General features: G+C 43.1%; 60 non-coding genes across 60 annotated transcripts; 7 read left to right on the top strand and 53 right to left on the bottom strand.

Moving 5' to 3' along the window:
- Positions 1-198: 198 nt before the first annotated feature.
- Positions 199-280, bottom strand: trnas-gcu (transfer RNA serine (anticodon GCU)). The gene has a single exon. It is a non-coding gene; the product is annotated as a tRNA-Ser (tRNA).
- A 217-nt stretch (positions 281-497) lies between these two features.
- On the bottom strand, positions 498-579 carry trnas-gcu (transfer RNA serine (anticodon GCU)). Its single transcript has one exon. It is a non-coding gene; the product is annotated as a tRNA-Ser (tRNA).
- Positions 580-1,298: 719 nt separating this feature from the next.
- trnas-gcu (transfer RNA serine (anticodon GCU)) lies at positions 1,299-1,380 on the bottom strand. Its single transcript has one exon. It is a non-coding gene; the product is annotated as a tRNA-Ser (tRNA).
- Positions 1,381-1,538: 158 nt separating this feature from the next.
- Positions 1,539-1,620, bottom strand: trnas-gcu (transfer RNA serine (anticodon GCU)). Its single transcript has one exon. It is a non-coding gene; the product is annotated as a tRNA-Ser (tRNA).
- Positions 1,621-1,834: 214 nt separating this feature from the next.
- Positions 1,835-1,916, bottom strand: trnas-gcu (transfer RNA serine (anticodon GCU)). Its single transcript has one exon. It is a non-coding gene; the product is annotated as a tRNA-Ser (tRNA).
- A 217-nt stretch (positions 1,917-2,133) lies between these two features.
- On the bottom strand, positions 2,134-2,215 carry trnas-gcu (transfer RNA serine (anticodon GCU)). The gene has a single exon. It is a non-coding gene; the product is annotated as a tRNA-Ser (tRNA).
- A 214-nt stretch (positions 2,216-2,429) lies between these two features.
- Positions 2,430-2,511, bottom strand: trnas-gcu (transfer RNA serine (anticodon GCU)). Its single transcript has one exon. It is a non-coding gene; the product is annotated as a tRNA-Ser (tRNA).
- A 217-nt stretch (positions 2,512-2,728) lies between these two features.
- Positions 2,729-2,810, bottom strand: trnas-gcu (transfer RNA serine (anticodon GCU)). The gene has a single exon. It is a non-coding gene; the product is annotated as a tRNA-Ser (tRNA).
- A 205-nt stretch (positions 2,811-3,015) lies between these two features.
- On the top strand, positions 3,016-3,108 carry trnai-uau (transfer RNA isoleucine (anticodon UAU)). Its single transcript is given in 2 exon segments — positions 3,016-3,053; positions 3,073-3,108. It is a non-coding gene; the product is annotated as a tRNA-Ile (tRNA).
- A 422-nt stretch (positions 3,109-3,530) lies between these two features.
- Positions 3,531-3,612, bottom strand: trnas-gcu (transfer RNA serine (anticodon GCU)). The gene has a single exon. It is a non-coding gene; the product is annotated as a tRNA-Ser (tRNA).
- A 160-nt stretch (positions 3,613-3,772) lies between these two features.
- On the bottom strand, positions 3,773-3,854 carry trnas-gcu (transfer RNA serine (anticodon GCU)). Its single transcript has one exon. It is a non-coding gene; the product is annotated as a tRNA-Ser (tRNA).
- A 217-nt stretch (positions 3,855-4,071) lies between these two features.
- On the bottom strand, positions 4,072-4,153 carry trnas-gcu (transfer RNA serine (anticodon GCU)). Its single transcript has one exon. It is a non-coding gene; the product is annotated as a tRNA-Ser (tRNA).
- Positions 4,154-4,370: 217 nt separating this feature from the next.
- On the bottom strand, positions 4,371-4,452 carry trnas-gcu (transfer RNA serine (anticodon GCU)). Its single transcript has one exon. It is a non-coding gene; the product is annotated as a tRNA-Ser (tRNA).
- Positions 4,453-4,666: 214 nt separating this feature from the next.
- trnas-gcu (transfer RNA serine (anticodon GCU)) lies at positions 4,667-4,748 on the bottom strand. Its single transcript has one exon. It is a non-coding gene; the product is annotated as a tRNA-Ser (tRNA).
- A 214-nt stretch (positions 4,749-4,962) lies between these two features.
- trnas-gcu (transfer RNA serine (anticodon GCU)) lies at positions 4,963-5,044 on the bottom strand. Its single transcript has one exon. It is a non-coding gene; the product is annotated as a tRNA-Ser (tRNA).
- Positions 5,045-5,261: 217 nt separating this feature from the next.
- trnas-gcu (transfer RNA serine (anticodon GCU)) lies at positions 5,262-5,343 on the bottom strand. The gene has a single exon. It is a non-coding gene; the product is annotated as a tRNA-Ser (tRNA).
- Positions 5,344-5,557: 214 nt separating this feature from the next.
- On the bottom strand, positions 5,558-5,639 carry trnas-gcu (transfer RNA serine (anticodon GCU)). Its single transcript has one exon. It is a non-coding gene; the product is annotated as a tRNA-Ser (tRNA).
- Positions 5,640-5,856: 217 nt separating this feature from the next.
- Positions 5,857-5,938, bottom strand: trnas-gcu (transfer RNA serine (anticodon GCU)). Its single transcript has one exon. It is a non-coding gene; the product is annotated as a tRNA-Ser (tRNA).
- Positions 5,939-6,152: 214 nt separating this feature from the next.
- Positions 6,153-6,234, bottom strand: trnas-gcu (transfer RNA serine (anticodon GCU)). The gene has a single exon. It is a non-coding gene; the product is annotated as a tRNA-Ser (tRNA).
- Positions 6,235-6,451: 217 nt separating this feature from the next.
- On the bottom strand, positions 6,452-6,533 carry trnas-gcu (transfer RNA serine (anticodon GCU)). The gene has a single exon. It is a non-coding gene; the product is annotated as a tRNA-Ser (tRNA).
- A 214-nt stretch (positions 6,534-6,747) lies between these two features.
- trnas-gcu (transfer RNA serine (anticodon GCU)) lies at positions 6,748-6,829 on the bottom strand. Its single transcript has one exon. It is a non-coding gene; the product is annotated as a tRNA-Ser (tRNA).
- A 214-nt stretch (positions 6,830-7,043) lies between these two features.
- On the bottom strand, positions 7,044-7,125 carry trnas-gcu (transfer RNA serine (anticodon GCU)). Its single transcript has one exon. It is a non-coding gene; the product is annotated as a tRNA-Ser (tRNA).
- A 216-nt stretch (positions 7,126-7,341) lies between these two features.
- On the top strand, positions 7,342-7,434 carry trnai-uau (transfer RNA isoleucine (anticodon UAU)). The gene is given in 2 exon segments: positions 7,342-7,379; positions 7,399-7,434. It is a non-coding gene; the product is annotated as a tRNA-Ile (tRNA).
- A 420-nt stretch (positions 7,435-7,854) lies between these two features.
- On the bottom strand, positions 7,855-7,939 carry trnas-gcu (transfer RNA serine (anticodon GCU)). The gene has a single exon. It is a non-coding gene; the product is annotated as a tRNA-Ser (tRNA).
- Positions 7,940-8,153: 214 nt separating this feature from the next.
- trnas-gcu (transfer RNA serine (anticodon GCU)) lies at positions 8,154-8,238 on the bottom strand. The gene has a single exon. It is a non-coding gene; the product is annotated as a tRNA-Ser (tRNA).
- Positions 8,239-8,452: 214 nt separating this feature from the next.
- Positions 8,453-8,534, bottom strand: trnas-gcu (transfer RNA serine (anticodon GCU)). The gene has a single exon. It is a non-coding gene; the product is annotated as a tRNA-Ser (tRNA).
- Positions 8,535-8,748: 214 nt separating this feature from the next.
- trnas-gcu (transfer RNA serine (anticodon GCU)) lies at positions 8,749-8,830 on the bottom strand. The gene has a single exon. It is a non-coding gene; the product is annotated as a tRNA-Ser (tRNA).
- Positions 8,831-9,046: 216 nt separating this feature from the next.
- trnai-uau (transfer RNA isoleucine (anticodon UAU)) lies at positions 9,047-9,139 on the top strand. Its single transcript is given in 2 exon segments — positions 9,047-9,084; positions 9,104-9,139. It is a non-coding gene; the product is annotated as a tRNA-Ile (tRNA).
- A 423-nt stretch (positions 9,140-9,562) lies between these two features.
- On the bottom strand, positions 9,563-9,644 carry trnas-gcu (transfer RNA serine (anticodon GCU)). The gene has a single exon. It is a non-coding gene; the product is annotated as a tRNA-Ser (tRNA).
- Positions 9,645-9,861: 217 nt separating this feature from the next.
- On the bottom strand, positions 9,862-9,944 carry trnas-gcu (transfer RNA serine (anticodon GCU)). The gene has a single exon. It is a non-coding gene; the product is annotated as a tRNA-Ser (tRNA).
- A 216-nt stretch (positions 9,945-10,160) lies between these two features.
- trnas-gcu (transfer RNA serine (anticodon GCU)) lies at positions 10,161-10,242 on the bottom strand. Its single transcript has one exon. It is a non-coding gene; the product is annotated as a tRNA-Ser (tRNA).
- A 216-nt stretch (positions 10,243-10,458) lies between these two features.
- Positions 10,459-10,551, top strand: trnai-uau (transfer RNA isoleucine (anticodon UAU)). The gene is given in 2 exon segments: positions 10,459-10,496; positions 10,516-10,551. It is a non-coding gene; the product is annotated as a tRNA-Ile (tRNA).
- A 423-nt stretch (positions 10,552-10,974) lies between these two features.
- trnas-gcu (transfer RNA serine (anticodon GCU)) lies at positions 10,975-11,056 on the bottom strand. The gene has a single exon. It is a non-coding gene; the product is annotated as a tRNA-Ser (tRNA).
- A 217-nt stretch (positions 11,057-11,273) lies between these two features.
- On the bottom strand, positions 11,274-11,355 carry trnas-gcu (transfer RNA serine (anticodon GCU)). Its single transcript has one exon. It is a non-coding gene; the product is annotated as a tRNA-Ser (tRNA).
- Positions 11,356-11,569: 214 nt separating this feature from the next.
- trnas-gcu (transfer RNA serine (anticodon GCU)) lies at positions 11,570-11,651 on the bottom strand. Its single transcript has one exon. It is a non-coding gene; the product is annotated as a tRNA-Ser (tRNA).
- A 216-nt stretch (positions 11,652-11,867) lies between these two features.
- On the top strand, positions 11,868-11,960 carry trnai-uau (transfer RNA isoleucine (anticodon UAU)). The gene is given in 2 exon segments: positions 11,868-11,905; positions 11,925-11,960. It is a non-coding gene; the product is annotated as a tRNA-Ile (tRNA).
- A 423-nt stretch (positions 11,961-12,383) lies between these two features.
- trnas-gcu (transfer RNA serine (anticodon GCU)) lies at positions 12,384-12,465 on the bottom strand. Its single transcript has one exon. It is a non-coding gene; the product is annotated as a tRNA-Ser (tRNA).
- A 217-nt stretch (positions 12,466-12,682) lies between these two features.
- trnas-gcu (transfer RNA serine (anticodon GCU)) lies at positions 12,683-12,765 on the bottom strand. The gene has a single exon. It is a non-coding gene; the product is annotated as a tRNA-Ser (tRNA).
- A 216-nt stretch (positions 12,766-12,981) lies between these two features.
- On the bottom strand, positions 12,982-13,063 carry trnas-gcu (transfer RNA serine (anticodon GCU)). The gene has a single exon. It is a non-coding gene; the product is annotated as a tRNA-Ser (tRNA).
- A 216-nt stretch (positions 13,064-13,279) lies between these two features.
- trnai-uau (transfer RNA isoleucine (anticodon UAU)) lies at positions 13,280-13,372 on the top strand. Its single transcript is given in 2 exon segments — positions 13,280-13,317; positions 13,337-13,372. It is a non-coding gene; the product is annotated as a tRNA-Ile (tRNA).
- Positions 13,373-13,795: 423 nt separating this feature from the next.
- Positions 13,796-13,877, bottom strand: trnas-gcu (transfer RNA serine (anticodon GCU)). The gene has a single exon. It is a non-coding gene; the product is annotated as a tRNA-Ser (tRNA).
- Positions 13,878-14,094: 217 nt separating this feature from the next.
- trnas-gcu (transfer RNA serine (anticodon GCU)) lies at positions 14,095-14,176 on the bottom strand. The gene has a single exon. It is a non-coding gene; the product is annotated as a tRNA-Ser (tRNA).
- A 217-nt stretch (positions 14,177-14,393) lies between these two features.
- Positions 14,394-14,476, bottom strand: trnas-gcu (transfer RNA serine (anticodon GCU)). The gene has a single exon. It is a non-coding gene; the product is annotated as a tRNA-Ser (tRNA).
- Positions 14,477-14,692: 216 nt separating this feature from the next.
- Positions 14,693-14,774, bottom strand: trnas-gcu (transfer RNA serine (anticodon GCU)). The gene has a single exon. It is a non-coding gene; the product is annotated as a tRNA-Ser (tRNA).
- A 216-nt stretch (positions 14,775-14,990) lies between these two features.
- On the top strand, positions 14,991-15,083 carry trnai-uau (transfer RNA isoleucine (anticodon UAU)). Its single transcript is given in 2 exon segments — positions 14,991-15,028; positions 15,048-15,083. It is a non-coding gene; the product is annotated as a tRNA-Ile (tRNA).
- Positions 15,084-15,504: 421 nt separating this feature from the next.
- trnas-gcu (transfer RNA serine (anticodon GCU)) lies at positions 15,505-15,586 on the bottom strand. Its single transcript has one exon. It is a non-coding gene; the product is annotated as a tRNA-Ser (tRNA).
- Positions 15,587-15,746: 160 nt separating this feature from the next.
- On the bottom strand, positions 15,747-15,828 carry trnas-gcu (transfer RNA serine (anticodon GCU)). Its single transcript has one exon. It is a non-coding gene; the product is annotated as a tRNA-Ser (tRNA).
- A 217-nt stretch (positions 15,829-16,045) lies between these two features.
- trnas-gcu (transfer RNA serine (anticodon GCU)) lies at positions 16,046-16,127 on the bottom strand. Its single transcript has one exon. It is a non-coding gene; the product is annotated as a tRNA-Ser (tRNA).
- A 214-nt stretch (positions 16,128-16,341) lies between these two features.
- trnas-gcu (transfer RNA serine (anticodon GCU)) lies at positions 16,342-16,423 on the bottom strand. Its single transcript has one exon. It is a non-coding gene; the product is annotated as a tRNA-Ser (tRNA).
- Positions 16,424-16,640: 217 nt separating this feature from the next.
- trnas-gcu (transfer RNA serine (anticodon GCU)) lies at positions 16,641-16,722 on the bottom strand. Its single transcript has one exon. It is a non-coding gene; the product is annotated as a tRNA-Ser (tRNA).
- Positions 16,723-16,939: 217 nt separating this feature from the next.
- On the bottom strand, positions 16,940-17,021 carry trnas-gcu (transfer RNA serine (anticodon GCU)). Its single transcript has one exon. It is a non-coding gene; the product is annotated as a tRNA-Ser (tRNA).
- A 217-nt stretch (positions 17,022-17,238) lies between these two features.
- Positions 17,239-17,320, bottom strand: trnas-gcu (transfer RNA serine (anticodon GCU)). The gene has a single exon. It is a non-coding gene; the product is annotated as a tRNA-Ser (tRNA).
- Positions 17,321-17,537: 217 nt separating this feature from the next.
- Positions 17,538-17,619, bottom strand: trnas-gcu (transfer RNA serine (anticodon GCU)). Its single transcript has one exon. It is a non-coding gene; the product is annotated as a tRNA-Ser (tRNA).
- A 214-nt stretch (positions 17,620-17,833) lies between these two features.
- trnas-gcu (transfer RNA serine (anticodon GCU)) lies at positions 17,834-17,915 on the bottom strand. Its single transcript has one exon. It is a non-coding gene; the product is annotated as a tRNA-Ser (tRNA).
- Positions 17,916-18,132: 217 nt separating this feature from the next.
- On the bottom strand, positions 18,133-18,214 carry trnas-gcu (transfer RNA serine (anticodon GCU)). Its single transcript has one exon. It is a non-coding gene; the product is annotated as a tRNA-Ser (tRNA).
- A 160-nt stretch (positions 18,215-18,374) lies between these two features.
- trnas-gcu (transfer RNA serine (anticodon GCU)) lies at positions 18,375-18,456 on the bottom strand. Its single transcript has one exon. It is a non-coding gene; the product is annotated as a tRNA-Ser (tRNA).
- Positions 18,457-18,673: 217 nt separating this feature from the next.
- trnas-gcu (transfer RNA serine (anticodon GCU)) lies at positions 18,674-18,755 on the bottom strand. Its single transcript has one exon. It is a non-coding gene; the product is annotated as a tRNA-Ser (tRNA).
- Positions 18,756-18,972: 217 nt separating this feature from the next.
- trnas-gcu (transfer RNA serine (anticodon GCU)) lies at positions 18,973-19,054 on the bottom strand. Its single transcript has one exon. It is a non-coding gene; the product is annotated as a tRNA-Ser (tRNA).
- Positions 19,055-19,271: 217 nt separating this feature from the next.
- On the bottom strand, positions 19,272-19,353 carry trnas-gcu (transfer RNA serine (anticodon GCU)). The gene has a single exon. It is a non-coding gene; the product is annotated as a tRNA-Ser (tRNA).
- Positions 19,354-19,567: 214 nt separating this feature from the next.
- On the bottom strand, positions 19,568-19,649 carry trnas-gcu (transfer RNA serine (anticodon GCU)). Its single transcript has one exon. It is a non-coding gene; the product is annotated as a tRNA-Ser (tRNA).
- Between the last annotated feature and the right edge of the window lie 56 nt (positions 19,650-19,705).

The raw sequence follows: 19,705 nt of genomic DNA on the forward strand, positions 1-19,705 counted from the left end.
GGATAGATGTTAATAAATTTAGCACTAAAACCAGGACATTGTGTACTAGGACTTTATTAAACTAAGTCCAGCAAAAGAAAACTAAATTGAACACACCTCACTCAATACGAAAAATAAGACGCTTGGGCCATGGGATCAGTTCTGGGGCTACCCACACAGAAGGAACCAGAGGGACAACAAAAGGATGATCAATGACGTCGACGAGGATGGGATTCTAACCCACGCGTGCAGAGCACAATGGATTAGCAGTCCATCGCCTTAACCACTCGGCCACCTCGTCCAGTAACTCACTACAATGTGGATAGATGTTAATAAATTTAGCACTAAAACCAGGACATTGTGTACTAGGACTTTATTAAACTAAGTCCAGCAAAAGAAAACTAAATTGAACACACCTCACTCAATATGAAAAATAAGACGCTTGGGCCATGGGATCAGTCCTGGTGCTACCCACACAGAAGGAACCAGAGGGACAACAAAAGGATGATCAATGATGTCGACGAGGATGGGATTCGAACCCACGCGTGCAGAGCACAATGGATTAGCAGTCCATCGCCTTAACCACTCGGCCACCTCGTCCAGTCACTCACTACTATGTGGATCGATGTTAGTAAATTTAGCACTAAAGACAGGACATTATATAGAGCACAGTGGATTAGGAGTACTTCGCCTTAATCACTCCGCCATTGAAACATTTCTCTACTAAGGCGAATTGTTGTTTTTAGAGGTTTGATTGTTTGTCGCAAAATTACTTAGTATATCCATTAGAGTACACCAGCAGAATGCTCCAGTGGCGCAATCGGTCAGTGCGCGGTACTTATAAGACAGTTCCTGCAGAGCAATGCCAAAGTTGTGAGTTCAAGCCTCACCTGGAGCAAGTCAACAATGTGGCATTTTTTTAGTTGTTTATTTAAGATGGGAATACTGATGATTGAGTGAAAACTTGTCAATCCAACCACTTTACTACTGGGGCCTAGCTGACAAAAAAACATAACTAGCCAAGACTAATAAGACAAGCCTAAGATTGAAACTCAGTGCTGTGGACACCTTCATTGAAACAAGAATTGGATTCGAACTCACACATGCAGAGCAAAAAAAGTTAGGAGACCATCAGCCTAACCACTCGGCCAGATCGGACATATGCTCCAGATAATATGGATCATTGTTAATGGACTTCTTCATGCAATAAAAATTACATTGTGTACTGGGACTTTATTAAACTAAGTCCAGCAAAAGAAAACTAAATTGAACACACCACACTCAATACGAAAAATAAGACAACAAAAGCTTATCAAAGACAACGAGGATGGGATTCGAACCCACGCGTGCAGAGCACAATGATTTAGCAGTCCATCGCCTTAACCACTCGGCCACCTCGTCCAGTAACTCACTACAATGTGGATAGATGTTAATAAATTTAGCACTAAAACCAGGACATTGTGTACTAGGACTATTAAACTAAGTCCAGCAAAAGAAAACTAAATTGAACACACCACACTCAATTACGAAAAATAAGACAACAAAATGATGATCAAAGACGACGAGGATGGGACTCGAACCCACGCGTGCAGAGCACAATGGATTAGCAGTCCATCGCCTTAACCACTCGGCCACCTCGTCCAGTAACTCACTACAATGTGGATAGATGCTGGTAAATTTAGCACTTAAACCAGGACATTGTGTACTAGGACTTTATTAAACTAAGTCCAGCAAAAGAAAACTAAATTGAACACACCTCACTCAATATGAAAAATAAGACGCTTGGGCCATGGGATCAGTCCTGGGGCTACCCACACAGAAGGAACCAGAGGGACAACAAAATGATGATCAAAGACGACGAGGATGGGACTCGAACCCACGCGTGCAGAGCACAATGGATTAGCAGTCCATCGCCTTAACCACTCGGCCACCTCGTCCAGTAACTCACTACAATGTGGATAGATGCTGGTAAATTTAGCACTTAAACCAGGACATTGTGTACTAGGACTTTATTAAACTAAGTCCAGCAAAAGAAAACTAAATTGAACACACCTCACTCAATATGAAAAATAAGACGCTTGGGCCATGGGATCAGTCCTGGGGCTACCCACACAGAAGGAACCAGAGGGACAACAAAAGGATGATCAATGATGTCGACGAGGATGGGATTCGAACCCACGCGTGCAGAGCACAATGGATTAGCAGTCCATCGCCTTAACCACTCGGCCACCTCGTCCAGTAACTCACTACAATGTGGATAGATGTTAATACATTTAGCACTAAAACCAGGACATTGTGTACTAGGACTTTATTAAACTAAGTCCAGCAAAAGAAAACTAAATTGAACACACCTCACTCAATACTAAAAATAAGACGCTTGGGCCATGGGATCAGTTCTGGGGCTACCCACACAGAAGGAACCAGAGGGACAACAAAATGATGATCAAGGACGACGAGGATGGGATTCGAACCCACGCGTGCAGAGCACAATGGATTAGCAGTCCATCGCCTTAACCACTCGGCCACCTCGTCCAGTAACTCATTACAATGTGGATAGATGCTGGTAAATTTAGCACTTAAACCAGGACATTGTGTACTAGGACTTTATTAAACTAAGTCCAGCAAAAGAAAACTAAATTGAACACACCTCACTCAATATGAAAAATAAGACGCTTGGGCCATGGGATCAGTCCTGGGGCTACCCACACAGAAGGAACCAGAGGGACAACAAAAGGATGATCAATGATGTCGACGAGGATGGGATTCGAACCCACGCGTGCAGAGCACAATGGATTAGCAGTCCATCGCCTTAACCACTCGGCCACCTCGTCCAGTCACTCACTACTATGTGGATCCATGTTAGTAAATTTAGCACTAAAGACAGGACATTATATAGAGCACAGTGGATTAGGAGTACTTCGCCTTAATCACTCCGCCATTGAAACATTTCTCTACTAAGGCGAATTGTTGTTTTTAGATGTTTGATTGTTTGTCGCAAAATTACTTAGTATATCCATTAGAGTACACCAGTAGAATGCTCCAGTGGCGCAATCGGTCAGCGCGCGGTACTTATAAGACAGTTCCTGCAGAGCAATGCCGAGGTTGTGAGTTCAAGCCTCACCTGGAGCAAGTCAACAATGTGGCATTTTTTTTAGTTGTTTATTTAAGATGGGAATACTGATGATTGAGTGAAAACTTGTCAATCCAACCACTTTACTACTGGGGCCTAGCTGACAAAAAAACATAACTAGCCAAGACTAATAAGACAAGCCTAAGATTGAAACTCAGTGCTGTGGACACCTTCATTGAAACAAGAATTGGATTCGAACTCACACATGCAGAGCAAAAAAAGTTAGGAGACCATCAGCCTAACCACTCGGCCAGATCGGACATATGCTCCAGATAATATGGATCATTGTTAATGGACTTCTTCATGCAATAAAAATTACATTGTGTACTGGGACTTTATTAAACTAAGTCCAGCAAAAGAAAACTAAATTGAACACACCACACTCAATACGAAAAATAAGACAACAAAAGCTTATCAAAGACAACGAGGATGGGATTCGAACCCACGCGTGCAGAGCACAATAATTTAGCAGTCCATCGCCTTAACCACTCGGCCACCTCGTCCAGTAACTCACTACAATGTGGATAGATGTTAATAAATTTAGTACTAAAACCAGGACATTGTGCACTAGGACTTTATTAAACTAAGTCCAGCAAAAGAAAACTAAATTGAACACACCACACTCAATTACGAAAAATAAGACAACAAAATGATGATCAAAGACGACGAGGATGGGACTCGAACCCACGCGTGCAGAGCACAATGGATTAGCAGTCCATCGCCTTAACCACTCGGCCACCTCGTCCAGTAACTCACAACAATGTGGATAGATGTTAATAAATTTAGCACTCAAACCAGGACATTGTGTACTAGGACTTTATTAAACTAAGTCCAGCAAAAGAAAACTAAATTGAACACACCTCACTCAATACTAAAAATAAGACGCTTGGGCCATGGGATCAGTTCTGGGGCTACCCACACAGAAGGAACCAGAGGGACAACAAAAGGATGATCAATGATGACGACGAGGATGGGATTCGAACCAACGTGTGCAGAGCACAATGGATTAGCAGTCCATCACCTTAACCACTCGGCCACCTCGTCCAGTAACTCACTACAATGTGGATAGATGTTAATAAATTTAGCACTAAAACCAGGACATTGTGTACTAGGACTTTATTAAACTAAGTCCAGCAAAAGAAAACTAAATTGAACACACCTCAATCAATATGAAAAATAAGACGCTTGGGCCATGGGATCAGTCCTGGGGCTACCCACACAGAAGGAACCAGAGGGACAACAAAAGGATGATCAATGACGTCGACGAGGATGGGATTCGAACCCACGCGTGCAGAGCACAATGGATTAGCAGTCCATCGCCTTAACCACTCGGCCACCTCGTCCAGTAACTCACTACAATGTGGATAGATGTTAATAAATTTAGCACTAAAACCAGGACATTGTGTACTAGGACTTTATTAAACTAAGTCCAGCAAAAGAAAACTAAATTGAACACACCTCACTCAATATGAAAAATAAGACGCTTGGGCCATGGGATCAGTTCTGGGGCTACCCACACAGAAGGAACCAGAGGGACAACAAAATGATGATCAAGGACGACGAGGATGGGATTCGAACCCACGCGTGCAGAGCACAATGGATTAGCAGTCCATCGCCTTAACCACTCGGCCACCTCGTCCAGTAACTCACTACAATGTGGATAGATGCTGGTAAATTTAGCACTTAAACCAGGACATTGTGTACTAGGACTTTATTAAACTAAGTCCAGCAAAAGAAAACTAAATTGAACACAGCTCACTCAATACGAAAAATAAGACGCTTGGGCCATGGGATCAGTTCTGGGGCTACCCACACAGAAGGAACCAGAGGGACAACAAAATGATGATCAAGGACGACAAGGATGGGATTCGAACCCACGCGTGCAGAGCACAATGGATTAGCAGTCCATCGCCTTAACCACTCGGCCACCTCGTCCAGTAACTCACTACAATGTGGATAGATGTTAATAAATTTAGCACTAAAACCAGGACATTGTGTACTAGGACTTTATTAAACTAAGTCCAGCAAAAGAAAACTAAATTGAACACACCTCAATCAATATGAAAAATAAGACGCTTGGGCCATGGGATCAGTCCTGGGGCTACCCACACAGAAGGAACCAGAGGGACAACAAAAGGATGATCAATGACGTCGACGAGGATGGGATTCGAACCCACGCGTGCAGAGCACAATGGATTAGCAGTCCATCGCCTTAACCACTCGGCCACCTCGTCCAGTAACTCACTACAATGTGGATAGATGCTGGTAAATTTAGCACTTAAACCAGGACATTGTGTACTAGGACTTTATTAAACTAAGTCCAGCAAAAGAAAACTAAATTGAACACACCTCACTCAATACGAAAAATAAGACGCTTGGGCCATGGGATCAGTTCTGGGGCTACCCACACAGAAGGAACCAGAGGGACAACAAAATGATGATCAAGGACGACAAGGATGGGATTCAAACCCACGCGTGCAGAGCACAATGGATTAGCAGTCCATCGCCTTAACCACTCGGCCACCTCGTCCAGTCACTCGCTACTATGTGGATCGATGTTAGTAAATTTAGCACTAAAACCAGGACATTGTGTACTAGGACTTTATTAAACTTAGTCCAGCAAAAGAAAACTAAATTGAACACACCTCAATCAATATGAAAAATAAGACGCTTGGGCCATGGGATCAGTCCTGGGGCTACCCACACAGAAGGAACCAGAGGGACAACAAAAGGATGATCAATGACGTCGACGAGGATGGGATTCGAACCCACGCGTGCAGAGCACAATGGATTAGCAGTCCATCGCCTTAACCACTCGGCCACCTCGTCCAGTAACTCACTACAATGTGGATAGATGCTGGTAAATTTAGCACTTAAACCAGGACATTGTGTACTAGGACTTTATTAAACTAAGTCCAGCAAAAGAAAACTAAATTGAACACAACTCACTCAATACGAAAAATAAGACGCTTGGGCCATGGGATCAGTTCTGGGGCTACCCACACAGAAGGAACCAGAGGGACAACAAAATGATGATCAAGGACGACAAGGATGGGATTCGAACCCACGCGTGCAGAGCACAATGGATTAGCAGTCCATCGCCTTAACCACTCGGCCACCTCGTCCAGTCACTCGCTACTATGTGGATCGATGTTAGTAAATTTAGCACTAAAACCAGGACATTGTGTACTAGGACTTTATTAAACTAAGTCCAGCAAAAGAAAACTAAATTGAACACACCTCAATCAATATGAAAAATAAGACGCTTGGGCCATGGGATCAGTCCTGGGGCTACCCACACAGAAGGAACCAGAGGGACAACAAAAGGATGATCAATGACGTCGACGAGGATGGGATTCGAACCCACGCGTGCAGAGCACAATGGATTAGCAGTCCATCGCCTTAACCACTCGGCCACCTCGTCCAGTAACTCACTACAATGTGGATAGATGCTGGTAAATTTAGCACTTAAACCAGGACATTGTGTACTAGGACTTTATTAAACTAAGTCCAGCAAAAGAAAACTAAATTGAACACACCTCACTCAATACGAAAAATAAGACGCTTGGGCCATGGGATCAGTTCTGGGGCTACCCACACAGAAGGAACCAGAGGGACAACAAAATGATGATCAAGGACGACAAGGATGGGATTCAAACCCACGCGTGCAGAGCACAATGGATTAGCAGTCCATCGCCTTAACCACTCGGCCACCTCGTCCAGTCACTCGCTACTATGTGGATCGATGTTAGTAAATTTAGCACTAAAACCAGGACATTGTGTACTAGGACTTTATTAAACTTAGTCCAGCAAAAGAAAACTAAATTGAACACAACTCACTCAATACGAAAAATAAGACGCTTGGGCCATGGGATCAGTTCTGGGGCTACCCACACAGAAGGAACCAGAGGGACAACAAAATGATGATCAAGGACGACAAGGATGGGATTCAAACCCACGCGTGCAGAGCACAATGGATTAGCAGTCCATCGCCTTAACCACTCGGCCACCTCGTCCAGTCACTCGCTACTATGTGGATCGATGTTAGTAAATTTAGCACTAAAGACAGGACATTATATAGAGCACAGTGGATTAGGAGTACTTCGCCTTAATCACTCCGCCATTGAAACATTTCTCTACTAAGGCGAATTGTTGTTTTTAGATGTTTGATTGTTTAATCTGTTGCTGTCGCAAAATTACTTAGTATATCCATTAGAGTACACCAGTAGAATGCTCCAGTGGCGCAATCGGTCAGCGCGCGGTACTTATAAGACAGTTCCTGCAGAGCAATGCCGAGGTTGTGAGTTCAAGCCTCACCTGGAGCAGGTCAACAATGTGGCATTTTTTTAGTTGTTTATTTAAGATGGGAATACTGATGATGGAGTGAAAACTTGTCAATCCAACCACTTTACTACTAGGGCCTAGCTGACAAAAAAACATAACAAGGCAAGACTAATAAGACAAGCCTAAGATTGAAACTCAGTGCTGTGGACACCTTCATTGAAACAAGAATTGGATTCGAACTCACACATGCAGAGCAAAAAAAGTTAGGAGACCATCAGCCTAACCACTCGGCCAGATCGGAAATCTGCTCCAGATAATATGGATCATTGTTAATGGACTTCTTCATGCGATAAAAATTACATTGTGTACTGGGACTTTATTAAACTAAGTCCAGCAAAAGAAAACTAAATTGAACACACCACACTCAATTACGAAAAATAAGACAACAAAATGATGATCAAAGACTACGAGGATGGGACTCGAACCCACGCGTGCAGAGCACAATGGATTAGCAGTCCATCGCCTTAACCACTCGGCCACCTCGTCCAGTAACTCACTACAATGTGGATAGATGTTAATAAATTTAGCACTAAAACCAGGACATTGTGTACTAGGACTTTATTAAACGAAGTCCAGCAAAAGAAAACTAAATTGAACACACCTCACTCAATATGAAAAATAAGACGCTTGGGCCATGGGATCAGTCCTGGGGCTACCCACACAGAAGGAACCAGAGGGACAACAAAAGGATGATCAATGATGTCTACGAGGATGGGATTCGAACCCACGCGTGCAGAGCACAATGGATTAGCAGTCCATCGCCTTAACCACTCGGCCACCTCGTCCAGTAACTCACTACAATGTGGATAGATGCTGGTAAATTTAGCACTTAAACCAGGACATTGTGTACTAGGACTTTATTAAACTAAGTCCAGCAAAAGAAAACTAAATTGAACACACCTCACTCAATACGAAAAATAAGACGCTTGGGCCATGGGATCAGTTCTGGGGCTACCCACACAGAAGGAACCAGAGGGACAACAAAATGATGATCATGGACGACGAGGATGGGATTTGAACCCACGCATGCAGAGCACAATGGATTAGCAGTCCATCGCCTTAACCACTCGGCCACCTCGTCCAGTAACTCACTACAATGTGGATAGATGTTATTAAATTTAGCACTAAAACCAGGGCATTGTGTACTAGGACTTTATTAAACTAAGTCCAGCAAAAGAAAACTAAATTGAACACACCTCAATCAATATGAAAAATAAGACGCTTGGGCCATGGGATCAGTCCTGGGGCTACCCACACAGAAGGAACCAGAGGGACAACAAAATGATGATCAACGACGACAAGGATGGGATTCAAACCCACGCGTGCAGAGCACAATGGATTAGCAGTCCATCGCCTTAACCACTCGGCCACCTCGTCCAGTCACTTGCTACTATGTGGATCGATGTTAGTAAATTTAGCACTAAAGACAGGACATTATATAGAGCACAGTGGATTAGGAGTACTTCGCCTTAATCACTCCGCCATTGAAACATTTCTCTACTAAGGCGAATTGTTGTTTTTAGATGTTTGATTGTTTAATCTGTTGCTGTCGCAAAATTACTTAGTATATCCATTAGAGTACACCAGTAGAATGCTCCAGTGGCGCAATCGGTCAGCGCGCGGTACTTATAAGACAGTTCCTGCAGAGCAATGCCGAGGTTGTGAGTTCAAGCCTCACCTGGAGCAGGTCAACAATGTGGCATTTTTTTAGTTGTTTATTTAAGATGGGAATACTGATGATGGAGTGAAAACTTGTCAATCCAACCACTTTACTACTAGGGCCTAGCTGACAAAAAAACATAACAAGGCAAGACTAATAAGACAAGCCTAAGATTGAAACTCAGTGCTGTGGACACCTTCATTGAAACAAGAAATGGATTCGAACTCACACATGCAGAGCAAAAAAAGTTAGGAGACCATCAGCCTAACTACTCGGCCAGATCGGAAATCTGCTCCAGATAATATGGATCATTGTTAATGGACTTCTTCATGCAATAAAAATTACATTGTGTTATGGGACTATATTAAACTAAGTCCAGCAAAAGAAAACTAAATTGAACACACCACACTCAATTACGAAAAATAAGACAACAAAATGATGATCAAAGACAACGAGGATGGGACTCGAACCCACGCGTGCAGAGCACAATGGATTAGCAGTCCATCGCCTTAACCACTCGGCCACCTCGTCCAGTAACTCACTACAATGTGGATAGATGTTAATAAATTTAGCACTAAAACCAGGACATTGTGTACTAGGACTTTATTAAACTAAGTCCAGCAAAAGAAAACTAAATTGAACACACCTCACTCAATACTAAAAATAAGACGCTTGGGCCATGGGATCAGTCCTGGGGCTACCCACACAGAAGGAACCAGAGGGAAAACAAAAGGATGATCAATGATGTCGACGAGGATGGGATTTGAACCCACGCGTGCAGAGCACAATGGATTAGCAGTCCATCGCCTTAACCACTCGGCCACCTCGGCCAGTAACTCACTGTAATGTGGATAGATGCTGGTAAATTTAGCACTTAAACCAGGACATTGTGTACTAGGACTTTATTAAACTAAGTCCAGCAAAAGAAAACTAAATTGAACACACCTCACTCAATACGAAAAATAAGACGCTTGGGCCATGGGATCAGTTCTGGGGCTACCCACACAGAAGGAACCAGAAGGACAACAAAAGGATGATCAATGATGACGACGAGGATGGGATTCGAACCCACGCATGCAGAGCACAATGGATTAGCAGTCCATCGCCTTAACCACTCGGCCACCTCGTCCAGTCACTCGCTACTATGTGGATCGATATTAGTAAATTTAGCACTAAAGACAGGACATTATATAGAGCACAGTGGATTAGGAGTACTTCGCCTTAATCACTCCGCCATTGAAACATTTCTCTACTAAGGCGAATTGTTGTTTTTAGATGTTTGATTGTTTAATCTGTTGCTGTCGCAAAATTACTTAGTATATCCATTAGAGTACACCAGTAGAATGCTCCAGTGGCGCAATCGGTCAGCGCGCGGTACTTATAAGACAGTTCCTGCAGAGCAATGCCGAGGTTGTGAGTTCAAGCCTCACCTGGAGCAAGTCAACAATGTGGCAATTTTTTAGTTGTTTATTTAAGATGGGAATACTGATGATTGAGTGAAAACTTGTCAATCCAACCACTTTACTACTGGGGCCTAGCTGACAAAAAAACATAACAAGCCAAGACTAATAAGACAAGCCTAAGATTGAAACTCAGTGCTGTGGACACCTTCATTGAAACAAGAATTGGATTCGAACTCACACATGCAGAGCAAAAAAAGTTAGGAGACCATCAGCCTAACTACTCGGCCAGATCGGAAATCTGCTCCAGATAATATGGATCATTGTTAATGGACTTCTTCATGCAATAAAAATTATATTGTGTACTGGGACTTTATTAAACTAAGTCCAGCAAAAGAAAACTAAATTGAACACACCACACTCAATTACGAAAAATAAGACAACAAAATGATGATCAAAGACGACGAGGATGGGACTCGAACCCACGCGTGCAGAGCACAATGGATTAGCAGTCCATCGCCTTAACCACTCGGCCACCTTGTCAGGTAACTCACTACAATGTGGATAGATGTTAATAAATTTAGCACTAAAACCAGGACATTGTGTACTAGGACTTTATTAAACTAAGTCCAGCAAAAGAAAACTAAATTGAACACACCTCACTCAATATGAAAAATAAGACGCTTGGGCCATGGGATCAGTCCTGGGGCTACCCACACAGAAGGAACCAGAGGGACAACAAAAGGATGATCAATGATGTCGACGAGGATGGGATTCAAACCCACGCGTGCAGAGCACAATGGATTAGCAGTCCATCGCCTTAACCACTCGGCCACCTCGTCCAGTAACTCACTACAATGTGGATAGATGCTGGTAAATTTAGCACTTAAACCAGGACATTGTGTACTAGGACTTTATTAAACTAAGTCCAGCAAAAGAAAACTAAATTGAACACAACTCACTCAATACGAAAAATAAGACGCTTGGGCCATGGGATCAGTTCTGGGGCTACCCACACAGAAGGAACCAGAGGGACAACAAAATGATGATCAACGACGACAAGGATGGGATTCAAACCCACGCGTGCAGAGCACAATGGATTAGCAGTCCATCGCCTTAACCACTCGGCCACCTCGTCCAGTCCCTTGCTACTATGTGGATCGATGTTAGTAAATTTAGCACTAAAGACAGGACATTATATAGAGCACAGTGGATTAGGAGTACTTCGCCTTAATCACTCCGCCATTGAAACATTTCTCTACTAAGGCGAATTGTTGTTTTTAGATGTTTGATTGTTTAATCTGTTGCTGTCGCAAAATTACTTAGTATATCCATTAGAGTACACCAGTAGAATGCTCCAGTGGCGCAATCGGTCAGCGCGCGGTACTTATAAGACAGTTCCTGCAGAGCAATGCCGAGGTTGTGAGTTCAAGCCTCACCTGGAGCAGGTCAACAATGTGGCATTTTTTTAGTTGTTTATTTAAGATGGGAATACTGATGATGGAGTGAAAACTTGTCAATCCAACCACTTTACTACTAGGGCCTAGCTGACAAAAAAACATAACAAGGCAAGACTAATAAGACAAGCCTAAGATTGAAACTCAGTGCTGTGGACACCTTCATTGAAACAAGAAATGGATTCGAACTCACACATGCAGAGCAAAAAAAGTTAGGAGACCATCAGCCTAACTACTCGGCCAGATCGGAAATCTGCTCCAGATAATATGGATCATTGTTAATGGACTTCTTCATGCAATAAAAATTACATTGTGTTATGGGACTATATTAAACTAAGTCCAGCAAAAGAAAACTAAATTGAACACACCACACTCAATTACGAAAAATAAGACAACAAAATGATGATCAAAGACAACGAGGATGGGACTCGAACCCACGCGTGCAGAGCACAATGGATTAGCAGTCCATCGCCTTAACCACTCGGCCACCTCGTCCAGTAACTCACTACAATGTGGATAGATGTTAATAAATTTAGCACTAAAACCAGGACATTGTGTACTAGGACTTTATTAAACTAAGTCCAGCAAAAGAAAACTAAATTGAACACACCTCACTCAATACTAAAAATAAGACGCTTGGGCCATGGGATCAGTCCTGGGGCTACCCACACAGAAGGAACCAGAGGGAAAACAAAAGGATGATCAATGATGTCGACGAGGATGGGATTTGAACCCACGCGTGCAGAGCACAATGGATTAGCAGTCCATCGCCTTAACCACTCGGCCACCTCGGCCAGTAACTCACTGTAATGTGGATAGATGCTGGTAAATTTAGCACTTAAACCAGGACATTGTGTACTAGGACTTTATTAAACTAAGTCCAGCAAAAGAAAACTAAATTGAACACACCTCACTCAATACGAAAAATAAGACGCTTGGGCCATGGGATCAGTTCTGGGGCTACCCACACAGAAGGAACCAGAGGGACAACAAAAGGATGATCAATGATGACGACGAGGATGGGATTCGAACCCACGCATGCAGAGCACAATGGATTAGCAGTCCATCGCCTTAACCACTCGGCCACCTCGTCCAGTCACTCGCTACTATGTGGATCGATATTAGTAAATTTAGCACTAAAGACAGGACATTATATAGAGCACAGTGGATTAGGAGTACTTCGCCTTAATCACTCCGCCATTGAAACATTTCTCTACTAAGGCGAATTGTTGTTTTTAGATGTTTGATTGTTTAATCTGTTGCTGTCGCAAAATTACTTAGTATATCCATTAGAGTACACCAGTAGAATGCTCCAGTGGCGCAATCGGTCAGCGCGCGGTACTTATAAGACAGTTCCTGCAGAGCAATGCCGAGGTTCTGAGTTCAAGCCTCACCTGGAGCAAGTCAACAATGTGGCATTTTTTTAGTTGTTTATTTAAGATGGGAATACTGATGATTGAGTGAAAACTTGTCAATCCAACCACTTTACTACTGGGGCCTAGCTGACAAAAAAACATAACAAGCCAAGACTAATAAGACAAGCCTAAGATTGAAACTCAGTTCTGTGGACACCTTCATTGAAACAAGAATTGGATTCGAACTCACACATGCAGAGCAAAAAAAGTTAGGAGACCATCAGCCTAACTACTCGGCCAGATCGGAAATCTGCTCCAGATAATATGGATCATTGTTAATGGACTTCTTCATGCAATAAAAATTATATTGTGTACTGGGACTTTATTAAACTAAGTCCAGCAAAAGAAAACTAAATTGAACACACCACACTCAATTACGAAAAATAAGACAACAAAATGATGATCAAAGACGACGAGGATGGGACTCGAACCCACGCGTGCAGAGCACAATGGATTAGCAGTCCATCGCCTTAACCACTCGGCCACCTTGTCAGGTAACTCACTACAATGTGGATAGATGTTAATAAATTTAGCACTAAAACCAGGACATTGTGTACTAGGACTTTATTAAACTAAGTCCAGCAAAAGAAAACTAAATTGAACACACCTCACTCAATATGAAAAATAAGACGCTTGGGCCATGGGATCAGTCCTGGGGCTACCCACACAGAAGGAACCAGAGGGACAACAAAAGGATGATCAATGATGTCGACGAGGATGGGATTCAAACCCGCGCGTGCAGAGCACAATGGATTAGCAGTCCATCGCCTTAACCACTCGGCGACCTCGTCCAGTAACTCACTACAATGTGGATAGATGCTGGTAAATTTAGCACTTAAACCAGGACATTGTGTACTAGGACTTTATTACCCTAAGTCCAGCAAAAGAAAACTAAATTGAACACACCTCACTCAATACGAAAAATAAGACGCTTGGGCCATGGGATCAGTTCTGGGGCTACCCACACAGAAGTAACCAGAGGGACAACAAAAGGATGACCAATGATGTCGACGAGGATGGGATTTGAACCCACGCGTGCAGAGCACAATGGATTAGCAGTCCATCGCCTTAACCACTCGGCCACCTCGGCCAGTAACTCACTGTAATGTGGATAGATGCTGGTAAATTTAGCACTTAAACCAGGACATTGTGTACTCGGACTTTATTAACCTAAGTCCAGCAAAAGAAAACTAAATTGAACACACCTCACTCAATACGAAAAATAAGACGCTTGGGCCATGGGATCAGTTCTGGGGCTACCCACACAGAAGGAACCAGAGGGACAACAAAAGGATGATCAATGATGACGACGAGGATGGGATTCGAACCCACGCGTGCAGAGCACAATGGATTAGCAGTCCATCGCCTTAACAACTCGGCCACCTCGTCCAGTCACTCGCTACTATGTGGATCGATATTAGTAAATTTAGCACTAAAGACAGGACATTATATAGAGCACAGTGGATTAGGAGTACTTCGCCTTAATCACTCCGCCATTGAAACATTTCTCTACTAAGGCGAATTGTTGTTTTTAGATGTTTGATTGTTTAATCTGTTGCTGTCGCAAAATTACTTAGTATATCCATTAGAGTACACCAGTAGAATGCTCCAGTGGCGCAATCGGTCAGCGCGCGGTACTTATAAGACAGTTCCTGCAGAGCAATGCCGAGGTTGTGAGTTCAAGCCTCACCTGGAGCAAGTCAACAATGTGGCATTTTTTTAGTTGTTTATTTAAGATGGGAATACTGATGATTGAGTGAAAACTTGTCAATCCAACCACTTTACTACTGGGGCCTAGCTGACAAAAAAACATAACAAGCCAAGACTAATAAGACAAGCCTAAGATTGAAACTCTGTGCTGTGGACACCTTCATTGAAACAAGAATTGGATTCGAACTCACACATGCAGAGCAAAAAAAGTTAGGAGACCATCAGCCTAACCACTCGGCCAGATCGGACATATGCTCCAGATAATATGGATCATTGTTAATGGACTTCTTCATGCAATAAAAATTACATTGTGTACTGGGACTTTATTAAACTAAGTCCAGCAAAAGAAAACTAAATTGAACACACCACACTCAATACGAAAAATAAGACAACAAAAGCTTATCAAAGACAACGAGGATGGGATTCGAACCCACGCGTGCAGAGCACAATGATTTAGCAGTCCATCGCCTTAACCACTCGGCCACCTCGTCCAGTAACTCACTACAATGTGGATAGATGTTAATAAATTTAGCACTAAAACCAGGACATTGTGTACTAGGACTTTATTAAACTAAGTCCAGCAAAAGAAAACTAAATTGAACACACCACACTCAATTACGAAAAATAAGACAACAAAATGATGATCAAAGACGACGAGGATGGGACTCGAACCCACGCGTGCAGAGCACAATGGATTAGCAGTCCATCGCCTTAACCACTCGGCCACCTCGTCCAGTAACTCACTACAATGTGGATAAATGTTAATAAATTTAGCACTAAAACCAGGACATTGTGTACTAGGACTTTATTAAACTAAGTCCAGCAAAAGAAAACTAAATTGAACACACCTCACTCAATACTAAAAATAAGACGCTTGGGCCATGGGATCAGTTCTGGGGCTACCCACACAGAAGTAACCAGAGGGACAACAAAAGGATGATCAATGATGACAACGAGGATGGGATTTGAACCAACGTGTGCAGAGCACAATGGATTAGCAGTCCATCACCTTAACCACTCGGCCACCTCGTCCAGTAACTCACTACAATGTGGATAGATGCTGTTAAATTTAGCACTTAAACCAGGACATTGTGTACTAGGACTTTATTAAACTAAGTCCAGCAAAAGAAAACTAAATTGAACACACCTCACTCAATATGAAAAATAAGACGCTTGGGCCATGGGATCAGTCCTGGGGCTACCCACACAGAAGGAACCAGAGGGACAACAAAATGATGATCAAGGACGACAAGGATGGGATTCGAACCCACGCGTGCAGAGCACAATGGATTAGCAGTCCATCGCCTTAACCACTCGGCCACCTCGTCCAGTAACTAACTACGATGTGGATAGATGTTAATAAATTTAGCACTAAAACCAGGACATTGTGTACTAGGACTTTATTAAACTAAGTCCAGCAAAAGAAAACTAAATTGAACACACCTCACTCAATACTAAAAATAAGAGGCTTGGGCCATGGGATCAGTTCTGGGGCTACCCACACAGAAGGAACCAGAGGGAAAACAAAAGGATGATCAATGATGTCGACGAGGATGGGATTCGAACCCACGCATGCAGAGCACAATGGATTAGCAGTCCATCGCCTTAACCACTCGGCCACCTCGTCCAGTAACTCACAACAATGTGGATAGATGTTAATAAATTTAGCACTAAAACCAGGACATTGTGTACTAGGACTTTATTAAACTAAGTCCAGCAAAAGAAAACTAAATTGAACACACCTCAATCAATATGAAAAATAAGACGCTTGGGCCATGGGATCAGTCCTGGGGCTACCCACACAGACGGAACCAGAGGGACAACAAAATGATGATCAATGATGTCGACGAGGATGGGATTCGAACCCACGCGTGCAGAGCACAATGGATTAGCAGTCCATCGCCTTAACCACTCGGCCACCTCGTCCAGTAACTCACTACAATGTGGATAGATGCTGGTAAATTTAGCACTTAAACCAGGACATTGTGTACTAGGACTTTATTAAACTAAGTCCAGCAAAAGAAAACTAAATTGAACACACCTCACTAAATACTAAAAATAAGACGCTTGGGCCATGGGATCAGTTCTGGGGCTACCCACACAGAAGGAACCAGAGGGAAAACAAAAGGAAGATCAATGATGTCGACGAGGATGGGATTCGAACCCACGCGTGCAGAGCACAATGGATTAGCAGTCCATCGCCTTAACCACTCGGCCACCTCGTCCAGTAACTCACTACAATGTGGATAGATGTTAATAAATTTAGCACTAAAACCAGGACATTGTGTACTAGGACTTTATTAAACTAAGTCCAGCAAAAGAAAACTAAATTGAACACACCTCACTCAATATGAAAAATAAGACGATTGGGCCATGGGATCAGTCCTGGGGCTACCCATACAGAAGGAACCAGAGGGACAACAAAAGGATGATCAATGATGTCGACGAGGATGGGATTCGAACCCACGCATGCAGAGCACAATGGATTAGCAGTCCATCGCCTTAACCACTCGGCCACCTCGTCCAGTAACTCGCTACAATGTGGATAGATGCTGGTAAATTTAGCACTTAAACCAGGACATTGTGTACTAGGACTTTATTAAACTAAGTCCAGCAAAAGAAAACTAAATTGAACACAGCTCACTCAATACGAAAAATAAGACGCTTGGGCCATGGGATCAGTTCTGGGGCTACCCACACAGAAGGAACCAGAGGGACAACAAAATGATGATCAAGGACGACGAGGATGGGATTCGAACCCACGCGTGCAGAGCACAATGGATTAGCAGTCCATCGCCTTAACCACTCGGCCACCTCGTCCAGTAACTCACTACAATGTGGATAGATGTTAATAAATTTAGCACTAAAACCAGGACATTGTGTACTAGGACTTTATTAAACTAAGTCCAGCAAAAGAAAACTAAATTGAACACACCTCACTCAATATGAAAAATAAGACGCTTGGGCCATGGGATCAGTCCTGGGGCTACCCACACAGAAGGAACCAGAGGGACAACAAAAGGATGATCAATGACGTCGACGAGGATGGGATTCGAACCCACGCGTGCAGAGAACAATGGATTAGCAGTCCATCGCCTTAACCACTCGGCCACCTCGTCCAGTAACTCACTACAATGTGGATAGATGTTAATAAATTTAGCACTAAAACCAGGACATTGTGTACTAGGACTTTATTAAACTAAGTCCAGCAAAAGAAAACTAAATTGAACACACCACACTCAATTACGAAAAATAAGACAACAAAATGATGATCAAAGACGACGAGGATTGGACTCGAACCCACGCGTGCAGAGCACAATGGATTAGCAGTCCATCGCCTTAACCACTCGGCCACCTCGTCCAGTAACTAGCTACAATGTGGATAGATGTTAATAAATTTAGCACTAAAACCAGGACATTGTGTACTAGGACTTTATTAAACTAAGTCCAGCAAAAGAAAACTAAATTGAACACACCTCACTCAATACTAAAAATAAGACGCTTGGGCCATGGGATCAGTTCTGGGGCTACCCACACAGAAGGAACCAGAGGGAAAACAAAAGGATGATCAATGATGTCGACGAGGATGGGATTCAAACCCACGCATGCAGAGCACAATGGATTAGCAGTCCATCGCCTTAACCACTCAGCCACCTCGTCCAGTAACTCACTACAATGTGGATAGATGTTAATAAATTTAGCACTAAAACCAGGACATTGTGTACTAGGACTTTATTAAACTAAGTCCAGCAAAAGAAAACTAAATTGAACACACCTCAATCAATATGAAAAATAAGACGCTTGGGCCATGGGATCAGTCCTGGGGCTACCCACACAGAAGGAACCAGAGGGACAACAAAATGATGATCAATGATGTCGACGAGGATGGGATTCGAACCCACGCGTGCAGAGCACAATGGATTAGCAGTCCATCGCCTTAACCACTCGGCCACCTCGTCCAGTAACTCACTACAATGTGGATAGATGCTGGTAAATTTAGCACTTAAACCAGGACATTGTGTACTAGGACTTTATTAAACTAAGTCCAGCAAAAGAAATCTAAATTGAACACACCTCACTCAATACTAAAAATAAGACGCTTGGGCCATGGGATCAGTTCTGGGGCTACCCACACAGAAGGAACCAGAGGGAAAACAAAAGGATGATCAATGATGTCGACGAGGATGGGATTCGAACCCACGCGTGCAGAGCACAATGGATTAGCAGTCCATCGCCTTAACCACTCGGCCACCTCGTCCAGTAACTCACTACAATGTGGATAGATGTTAATAAATTTAGCACTAAAACCAGGACATTGTGTACTAGGACTTTATTAAACTAAGTTCAGCAAAAGAAAACTAAATTGAACACACCTCACTCAATACGAAAAATAAGACGCTTGGGCCATGGGATCAGTTCTGGGGCTACCCACACAGAAGGAACCAGAGGGACAACAAAATGATGATCAAGGACGACGAGGATGGGATTCGAACCCACGCGTGCAGAGCACAATGGATTAGCAGTCCATCGCCTTAACCACTCGGCCACCTCGTCCAGTAACTCACTACAATGTGGATAGATGTTAATAAATTTAGCACTAAAACCAGGAC

Source organism: Callionymus lyra, chromosome 2, assembly GCF_982586985.1.
Source record: "Callionymus lyra chromosome 2, fCalLyr1.hap1.1, whole genome shotgun sequence".
Taxonomy (NCBI): domain Eukaryota; kingdom Metazoa; phylum Chordata; class Actinopteri; order Syngnathiformes; family Callionymidae; genus Callionymus; species Callionymus lyra.